Source organism: Pinus tabuliformis, chromosome 8 (genome assembly GCF_031772625.1).
Source record: "Pinus tabuliformis cultivar Carrire ecotype Pingquan chromosome 8, CPIR1, whole genome shotgun sequence".
Taxonomy (NCBI): Eukaryota; Viridiplantae; Streptophyta; class Pinopsida; order Pinales; family Pinaceae; genus Pinus; species Pinus tabuliformis.
Window position 1 is genome coordinate 1,613,371,496 of NC_142294.1, and position 11,247 is coordinate 1,613,382,742.

The following is an 11,247-nucleotide window of genomic DNA, read 5'->3' on the forward strand; positions in this document are numbered from 1 at the left end:
AACTTCTATTAACTGCCAGTGAAAAGTACATGCAAAGGCATAGATCTATAGGTCTCACCCTGATCGGGTTTGTTGACCATAGCTAACTGATAATTACAAACTATCCAAAATAAACATAGTGTTGTCATTGAGAGGCACGTAGGCCAAAAAATCCAAAATAAGCAAAACTCTAGAAACCATACCTAATCATCATAAGTAATAGACATCGGATTATTTGGCCCTGTACCTGGAGGGGGTGGAGGGCGGTAGGTGCAATTAGCCTGTTGTTTCAAGTGAGCTAGGCATGCTTCCAGCTTGTCCAATTTCTCAAAAAGAAGATTTTGTCCATACCATACTACAACCACATGCTCACGAAGGTGGCACTGAAAATACTGCAATTGATTGAGAGCAACAACTAGTGCTTCATGCTCCTCCCGACGAGTTTTATCATGTTCCTCCAGCAATGTTGTCTAGTTTTTCTCTTAACCGTGACTTTTGGGGGTGCCTGGCCAAGAGACAATTGGAGCCACGACCCCCTCCGTGAACACCCTATTGTGCTCTATCGTCGCCTCTCCTTCGACCAACCAGAGCTCCAATCCTCTAACAACAACCCCGGGGCATTGCTTCCATCGAGGTTGCAACAACTACAACAACACGAAAACTCTGCCTAGTTGGCTTCATCTTGCCACTAGTATCACCAACAACAACACCCTCCACCCAGTCTCCAAAAGATAGCCGACATTGGCACATAATTTCCACCACCGGCTGCCAGCGTAAAGAGAGCGGGCTAATAAAGCCACCAACAAATGAGCTACCCCGAGAGCACCTAAGCTCACAAGCAAACCAACCACAAGTGGAGCAACCCAACACCCTAGAACCAGCATGACGAAACGACTCCCCACCCAACCGAAAATGTAACGTCCAGCCAACACGCAAAGACCAAATGCCACAGGTGAGAACACCAACACCACATATATGAACCACACACCAAGGGCGAGAAATCTCAAAACCCCCAATTACCCACCAAACTAGCCATACTAACCACAATAAGCACTTTAGAGCTCTTAGCCCACTCAACCCAGAGCACCACCACCAGAACCAAAGAATATCCCTAGAAGAAGAGTTAATAAAACCCCAAACCAAGACCAAAAAGGAGAACCTAATTTCAATAGCAGTCGAAGACCCAGGTATAGAGAGAGCCACTTTCCACCATGTTCTCTCGAGAACAAGACTACTCACGTACATAAAATGAAAACAGAGATAAATGAAACACCCCCATAGGAGTCCATTTACCGACCACCACAATAAGGAGTTCCCTATGAAATATCGAACCCCGAGTACAGGAGGTCGTTTTCCCATAAGGCTCTGGCTTACGTTGTAGGAAAGCCCAAAAGCCAAGAAATCAAACCAGGAGCCAAAAGGATGACCACGAAGCATACATAAAAGGAAACCAAGAATTAACATGACCCTCTTACCCATTAAAAGTTATGGGTTCTCAGTCAGGTGACGCAAATTACCACCATCACCATGAAATTGATGACATCACCTCGACCTGCACACATATTGTTTCCTTCTCAAACTTGTCGAAAAACACTGAGCAGGCCCGCTCTCCACCCAGTCAGACTAACATACAAAGAAGGTGTCAATTGAGTCCCATTGAGAGCCATAAATGCTCTATCTTCCCATTGCCACCACTGTAAATGCAACATTCCTTCACACACAGTTACCACCACACTTAACTTGTACCCCATGCGAGTGGGCGACTTGCCTGTCAACCCCTCACCCTAACATATCTTGTTATCCATGCAACCACGTGGGAGGAGCATGCCATACTCATGTTGCCTTAAGATCCTGCACCCCTAATGGGGATATATTTAATTAATTATTAGTATAATATTTAATTAAAATAATAATTAACTAACATTAAAAATAACTTAATACTATTAAACAATGGAGGCTAAAAATAATTTATTAATAATAGTTATTATTTTTAATTAAAGTTTTGTATTACTCACTTGCACGACTCTATCAAGCTTTGAGAGGGATCAAATCTCTTGAGGTGCAAACATTTCCTCAAGTTTTGCACTCAAAAAGAAGTTTGCACCTAGAGAGATTTGATCCTCTCAGCACTTGATAAATCCAAATTTAAGATGGATCTATGCTGGTTTAAATTATCTAAAATATTATAACTTTGTTTTACATTTAAATTATTCTTCATTAGTTTTCCTCTTTTCTTATAATAGAATATAATTTAAAGCTTTGAATGATTTGAGTTAAATTAAATTATGCACCCATATTATGCATTCATATTATCTTAAGTTTTTATATATCATAAATACTTACTATTTTTTACTTTGATCAAATTTATCTCACACAAGCACATTTTAATTATAATATCTATTTATGCAAATTATGGAAGCATCATTTTCCATTTAAAATATTAGTATCATTAAATATTTGCTTTTACCTAGACAAATTTTTTTATAATGTATATATTTGAGATACCTATTAATTTTTACTTGGATACATTTTACCTCACGCAAAAGCATTTTAATTATCATATCAATTTACGTTATTTATATTTCATAAATACTTATTGTTTTTTACTTTATGAACGTTGAACTCACACAAATACATTTTTAACTATCATATTAATTTGCTTAATTTATATATCTGAAATATTAACTATTTTTGACCTAGTCTAACTTATAGACAAATAGCCTTTTCACCGGGATCCAGCAATAAAATCTCAATCAAGATTGTGATTTTTTGTTGTTTAAATATATTTTTGAATGCATAAACGGATTCAACACCCTGAAAAATTCAACAACCTGATTTTTTTGTTGTTTAAATATATTGTTGAATTCTACAGATTAAACAAATTAAACTCAATTTTTTTAAAATCTATGTTGGATTTTAATTAAAATTAGACTACGCCATTATTTTTTACTTTGATAAAATTTACCTCACACAAACAAATTTAACTGTAATTTCAATTTACTTCATTTTTGTAGGCAACATTTTAGTTTTTGAAGTATTCGAATTTCATGCAACATTTCACATGTAAATAAGAGTTGATTTTGTTTATCAGTTTTGGTAAATAATCTTTATATGATTTTTTACATTACAGATAAAATATTATATAATATTTTCGAGGAATGAGGTGTTGGTTAGTTTTATAGTTGGGTGAGTTTGTTTTCCCACTGTGAATCGAGATAGAATTTATAGACAAATAATTGTATTTCATCCCTCTAGGTTACACATTATATATAGTTGAAGAATTTTTGAAGAAGCGCTAACCAAACTTTACACCTTTTTTTTTTTTTCATTTTTAATGAATTTTGTCTGTGTTTTATTTCCTTTTGATCGATAATATTATTGTATATATGCGTTTATTTGTTAAAAAGTTTAATTGAACCAACATATTCAATGTTATTCTTTATTTTCTTTAATTAGCCGGCATATATTTTTTAAATTTGTTTAATATAATGTTACATGACGACATCTCCCTCATATACTGGGTTGTAGAGCACCTCTTAGTGCAAAAAATCAAAGATATGCGATTTTACCATATTGCTCCTCCTCAAAACACTACTCATGTCGAAATCAAGACTGGAAATCCACACACAACGCAAAGTACAAAAGTTCCCATACATATTTATATGCCATGATCAGCACCTATTCAACTTACCCACAACAAAGCGCCATAACTGACAAATATACCAACAAAATAAGACCAACATAAATGTAATCGCCAACTCGTAAATAACAAATGTATAATAGTTTGCCAAAATCAACGAATATACAACCAAAAGCTAAGACCAACATAAAAAACAAAATCCTTGTTGATTGGGCCGAAGTCAAACACAAAATCCATCTAACTACAAAGCCAACTAGCTAAATCATTAATCATTTTCCAAAGAAGAGATTTTCGCAGGAGCCCTCGCACTTGAACCTGGTGGATCCAACAGATCCCCGCTATCAAATTCACAAGCAATATGTCCCTCCACATGTGCCAGACGAGAGTCAATCCTGTCCAAGCATATTTGTTGATTTCTAGGCATCCTTTTAATATCTTCCAAGGTGGCATTATTTTTTAATTAGTTAAAAAAGATTATGTTTAGAATTGATTAATAGGCAAGGAAACTCTATAAAAGGAGCATAAGGAAATGGCATCAAAACAATAACACAATAGCTTTCAAAGCTCTATCCCTTACTTTGGATTAAGGAATATGATTGGAAAAACATAAAGTTTCTAGGGAAAGCAAGAACACAAAAGCTTTCAAAGCTCTCTCCCCTGCTTTGACTTAAGAAATATTGTTGGCATAACATAAAGTTTTTTAGGGAAAGGACACCCTACATTTTAAGTGTGCTTCTCAATGTCTCAATATACTAAGTGCCTTTCCTCAATTCTCCATTCTCCCTCCTCATGATTAGGTATCAAAACGTCACATGAATGAAGTTAACCCATGGGATTTCTTAGATGGAGCCTCACATGGCAATCCACCAAAGGAAGATGCTAGGGGAATCAATTTTCTCTCCTAAAACAGTTTCTTCTTGTTCAAAGCAAGGTTTGGCCATGCTTCAAACAACTACAATAAACTCTCTACTCTCAAATTAGTTGTAATTCTTGCCCTAGTAAAAGTGATTTCTCAAATCCAAATCTTCATTGATTTCCTCTTGGTAATACATTGGATGAAAGAGAACTTTGTTCCAAGGAGTTTTATGCTTCAACCATTATTTCTAGACATAAAAAAAATCAATCTACTTTTTTTTCACATTATTTTTCCATATTTATATAGAGATAAAAACATTGAAGTTGACAAGTTGTCTAAGGAGACCTTAAAGTTGCAAGAAGGATCCTGAAAGATCAATGAGACCCAACATACACACATTACTTCTCATCTTCACGAGTCTTGGATTTTAATTTCTCGTTATTTTAGAGTTGATGGATGATTGTCCTAAATGTATTCTTGAGCGAATTGTTGGCACATTATTGGACCCTTTGGGATATTTTCTACCTTTTTGTTAATTATCTATAGAACATAGATGGTATATTATGGGAGGTTGACAATCCCCAAATTTGCATTAATCATAGATAATTTTTCCATTTCTATTGAATATTCACATCGACAAGGTTTTCTGGAAGTGGACCTCATGGTCATTTTGTTTAAGTCACATTATAGGAAGCTTGAAATACTTTATGGTATTCTATTCTTGTAACCTTATCATCCTTAATAAAATTACTAGATTGGTTTCCTTGGAATATATATAGCCCCAAGGGTTAGCTTAGTTGGTCAAGTCCTTGTCCGTAAAGCACATTTTCTATTGAGAGGTCACAAGTTCAATTCACTTGACACTCTCAGATTCAGGCTTCGTAGTTGAGCTAGCGGGGAGCGATCCCTTCTAGTGGATCTTCCTGGTACAAATATTTTATGGATGTAGTGGTCACTGATCTTTCGGCTCGTTGTGGTGAAGTAAAATTCTAAGTGCGAACACAATTCCTCTAGCCCGATAGCAGGTTTAGCCAAAAACAAGACATTCTATGGAAGATCTCCTTAGGTTAGAACCAATTAAGAGGGCCTACCTCTTAGTATGCTTATCTTGTTTGGTGATGACCTTGCTTGCTCGCTCCATCTATCTCTCGTTTCCTTCTTCGAACACTTGAAACATGTAAACAACAACAAACAACAACCGTCATGATAGACAAATTGTAATTCAACCTACTTATCAAGTCAAGAAGCATTAAACCATAAACATTTGAGATGACACATTATGTAGTAAATCAATCAATAGTTGCATATATATTAAATCAAGAAGAGATTACAACCGTTGTCTTGACGTTGTTGTTCTCCTCCGAAAAATTCAGGTTCCCACACACTTTTGTTAGCATTCCATGATGGCCTCAACAATGATAGTTTTAAGGCTCTTCCCTTTAGTCTTCACACTAAACCAAATTCACATTTCTCCCTCACACAAATAGAGAGCTACAACTATGAATAACTTGTTGATTACTCCAAACTTAGTTAGCACTAGCACACCAACACTAGCTTGTGATTGGGAAAAAGGGAGGTTTATATAGCATGAATGGATGGGAGATGGTTCCTCTTCTCATGGGAGAAGGTCTTATCTCTTGAGGTAGTTCCATCCTAATAGGGAAAAGGAGCCCAAACTGACATCCTCGACTCCATCCGTCCCAACCATTTACCAGACTTCCGTTATGAAGCTTCTAGAGCTGGAAGCTTCGACTCCTTATTTAAAAAACTTTCCAAAAGAGGATCGACATGACTAGAACAAGGCTCAGTCGCTCCGGTCAACGCTAGGGACAATTTTAATCCCTGCATATCGGTGTGAGGAGGAAACTAGTCATTAGCGTCGGTCTTGTAAACTGGAAAAAACATAAGATTTTTTGGAAATGATGCAAAAGGGAATTGTTCTGCTCATGAAGAGGGACACAATGGGAGTTTCTTCATGAAGGGGAAGCATGTAGGGTTCACTGTAGAGGTCCTCCAGGATCATGGAACGGGGAGTACAGGGACAGTGACAAAATGTTGTGTAACAGATGCCCCCCTAAAGCATGAATGCTAAACTAGAGTGAGGGATGAAATGCTTTGTGAATCAGTGTGGGGAACTAGAGACTGTCGTCGGAAAACCTGCAAGCAAGTATAGAAACATATACATAACTAAAAACTCTGTCAAATGATACATGAATCATGGTATGGACGTAGCCATCCAAAGAATGATCATGTAAATGGATCTAGGCATGGGCACAGCCATCCGATCAAGAGGATCATATCGAAACCAAGGTATGGTCGCAACCATCCAATAATGAGAAGGATCACATATGACAATTCATGGTATGGTCACAGCCACCCATCTGAAAGAGACATGTATATTGACATGATCATGTCACATCGCCTTGCACCTTGGACTTTTGTAATTTGAGCCTAGGGTCTTGTGCTCCAACACGACCCGATCAAAGTACAAATTCTAACATGCGATTAGATGTGTTGACGTCGAACATGCTAGAAAATTGCTTGATTACCAGCTAATGATGTAAACTATTAACAGGCGTGAGAGAAACCACCAATAATGACAATGGACCTCAAGGTACTATCAACACAATTCACAGAATGTGAATAAAGGAACTGTAGTCAAACACCCATGAAATCACTTGAACGAAAGCCAATGATGTGAACTTGCCATCGAGTGCGAAGAACTTGCCATTAGGGCATGCAAGCTCTAAGGTACTGGAAGGGAGTCTCTCGGTCAACTTCCTAGATAATGAGCTGAAGTCGACAGGAAGCGACTGTGTCGAAGGAGGGCCATAATGTATCCCACATCATCAACACGAGACAAAGAGATGCAAAATGATTCTGGATGATACAGAGAATCAGGGGTAAGTGTAACTGCAGAAGGATAGCTCTTTATCAGCGACACGATTGGAAATTTGGCAGCTTTTGGATCCATAGGGTCAGTGGTTATGATGATGTGGCAGAGATCAAATGGAAGGAAAAAATAAATAGCCCAACCCAGGAAGGTCAATGATAAAAAGGAGGATATCCCAACCCGACATGAAGAAGAAAGTGTCATGTTCAAGAGTGAGCTGCCGACACAACTGATTGGATTTCCAAAATTTCCCCCACCATTTCTGGCAGGTACCCCAATTATTTTTTAATCGCAAGCTTGAAGGGGATAACATATGCTTGCACTGTAAGTTCATCCTTTGGACAAATCTGACCTAGTAAGTTTAACGAGCCTTAGGAAGGAGAAGCTCATGTTCGTCATGGTGACGAATTTGATGTCGTTTAATATTTTAACGAGTCTGACAAAGGTGCAACTCGGTATCTTTTTCATGTTTAGAGAGTTTGAAAAAGACACGGAAAAGAAAACTCCACATGGTCCCTTTTCGTACATTTGTGTCTCTTGAGCTCGAAAAGGTAGAAAACGATACTTAAGAGAACCGCTTGACCATTTCAGTCAAGGAATACTTTTTTCTTAAATAGTGCATCCCAACCCAAAAAAGGGGTAAACGTATACTGGGTGCACAACATTTCACATCTGTTAATGAGTTCAAAACGACAAGAGCTTGGCGATCTTTTCCTGTTTAAAGGGTCGGAAAAGTGATTGAAAGCAGACCGCCCATTTTATTCTCTTTTACGAGTCAAAAGGGAAAAATACCCGACAATATTTTCATTTGAGTTTTACGAGTCGAGAAAAGTGCTGAAACATGACTCGACACCATCGTCAAACATCCATCACCTGTTGCTGCGCAAAAAAGGTAAAGTGCATTATCCAATTCTTGAGGCAAAATAGGTCAAAAATACTTAAAAACCCTAATATTTCATGAAAACTGAATAAAATGAGGAAAAATAAATATTTTTTACCATTTTACCTTGTTGTGAAAAACTTTTCACCCACTTTTGCCCTAATTTTTCCGTAGCAGATTGCGGGAGATTTGGGAGGTCATTCGTTGAGTCGCCAGTTGCAGGTAAGAACCCTAAGCTCCATTTACATACTGTTTATTCCTGTTTTTATCCATTTTTTGGATTTCTGAGGGAGGTTTTGGCCAAAAAAATTGCCCTCGGTTGGTGCGATTTCCAGGCAGGGAATCGCGGCGACTGAGGGTTGCTAAAAGGCCCAACCGTACCGTTGACGCAATTGTTTTTAAAACAGGTGCACCGACGCCGTGAACAAAGAAAAAACCCATTTTTCTCTCAAATCCACTGTTTGAATCCAAATTTTATTTGCCAAAAATGATTATTGACTAGAATACATGGTTTTTGCACGAAAGAATCGTCGAAAATGGTAGATTTGAAAGAATGTGAGCACGAAGATGTGGACACCTAGGCAATGAATGATCCAAACTGCTTGGATGCCTTGAGGAACTGTGGGCTCCTCAAGTTCTTTCTCACACCAGGGATGCGGGCTCAACCTGAGCTACTACGATACTTGATTAGTCTCTGGGACATAAACCAAGAAATATTTATCATTGGTGACCTGGAGCTGGAGTTGGAAACTTCAAACATCTATTTCATCATAAGACCATCCTGGAGAGGGGAACTAGTCAACCTATATGAGCCACGACCGATTGGGGCAAGCATATCCATGCTACTTGCTGAAAATTGCCTAGAATCCCTCAAATCCAAGAGCGGCAAGATTGAGATTGCCACTGTGCAAGATCTGACACTGAAAGTGTTGTCACGAGACTAACAAGTCAAAGTTTCTATATGCTATCGACTATACAACATCGACGATCTCCTATTGGGCGGAAGCCATGAAAATCAACATGAAACGCCAACTGTCAAAAGCTAAGGCGAGGAATTTGAAGCAATTTTGCTTCAGATCTGTACTAGTGACCTTCTTCTTGGAGCAGGTTCTGTTGTTCCAGTACCAGCTGACTGAGGTAGATCCGCTGATGCCACGAGACCCACGGATGGTCTGTTGGAGTCGTTTGATGCCTAGGATCACTGGGGGCCAGCATATGTCCTATAGGCCCGCCTTCTTTTCATGGCTACGATGACAACTGATCATAATGGAGGATTGGCTGTATAGCGGTACCGACTTCCGTGGAGATCTAGATATTCTGCTTCCATTTGGGGTGAATTTCGACGATGAGGGTAAAAAATAATTTTTTTTTATTTTATTTTTTTAATTTTTTTTTAATTTTTTTTTTTAATTAATTAATTTATTTATTTATTTTTATTTTTTTCAATTGTTTTATATGTGTGTGTGTGTGTGTTTATAACATTTTGTTTTATCAATGCAGATGTTGGACCAGAGCGTCCCGCCGGGATGTCCCCGATAGCCAGGTGCGTCGCTCGCTAGTTTGATGTCACTCCTTATCAAGAGGGGAGTGACAACGAGGAGGAGATTGCGAGGAACCTTAAGGGGTTGACTCGTGGTATCCTAGAGTATGCCCGAGTGGGAGACATCCCACGCCAGTACCAGAGGCATACGGTGGGGGTATCGAATCGGATCTGCCGATTGCTGACTCGTGTTGCACGAGCAGTTTCATGTTACCATGATCACCATGCTGATTAGTTCCTAGGTCCATCATTTACATTTTTGAGGCCTGCATGCCACAAATATATGAGGTCTGTAAGCCGTCGATGTTATTTGAACACACATATTATTTTTTGGGGTTTTGATGTATCAAACATTATCACCATATATATATATGCTGTATTTTCTTGCTTACTATGGTACAAATGATTTGTTTTGTCTTTTCACATGTTTCGTAAATGTCTATCCAACACATAATTAGCTAATGCATATGTCAATGTATTCATGTGTCTAGGAATATGATGATATGTAATATAATCAAAATTTCTTTCCTGTAGACGAATACGTAGATACATTCTTAATATCTGAGGGTTTTTGATGGAATATTGCCCGTTGAGTTGAAGGACAACACACTGTTAATCCAAGTTGATAACTAATTCCCGAATGTCAAGAACAATGGCTTCTGACAACAATTCGATGAGTGTGATATATTCAACAATGTTATTGGTTGTGTGACCTAAAAAAATACCTTGAAGATCAATCAACTCACCATGAGGGTAATAAATGGCCCATGCTGCGGTGGATAGATTCCGGGTACTACGGCAAGCACCATCAGCAAAACCAATGTGAGGAGTCACAGACATCTGCAAAGCAGGGAAAAACATAGTAAACAAGAAAGTTATTTGAAAACTAACACACCAAGCCACACTGCACAAAAATGAATGACACGCTGATGTACACAAGTAACCATGCAAGATGACCTAAGCATAGTACTTTTTGAGATAAAGCCCATTTAATGGCTTGTCCAAAGGATTTCCTTCATAATCAATTAGCTCATAGGCCCCTTTTTGCAATGCTTGTTTAACAATGTAGGGCCCATGCCACATGGGTTCAAACTTGCCTGCCCCTAGCTTATCATTAACTTGATCGTATAGTAAAACCAAATCACCCTTAGAGAACGCGCGAGGGAGATCGACCGATCAAAATGGGACTTGCTTCTTTTGTGCTTCGATGACCAAAGCAATGAGACGATGAGTCTCATCCAGCCATTCTAAATACAAGAGGCGCTCTTCTTGAGGTGAGGTTTCAGGGAGAAGTTCGATAGCTAGCTTGAGTGAAGGAATTTCGCACTCAATCGGTAACGTTGCTTCCAGACCGTAGACGAGCTAGAATGGTGTGAAACCAGTTGCGTCCTTGGTCGAGGTTCGGTAAGCCCACAGAGATGAAAAGAGCATGAGATGCCAATTGGACTTATGCATCCCA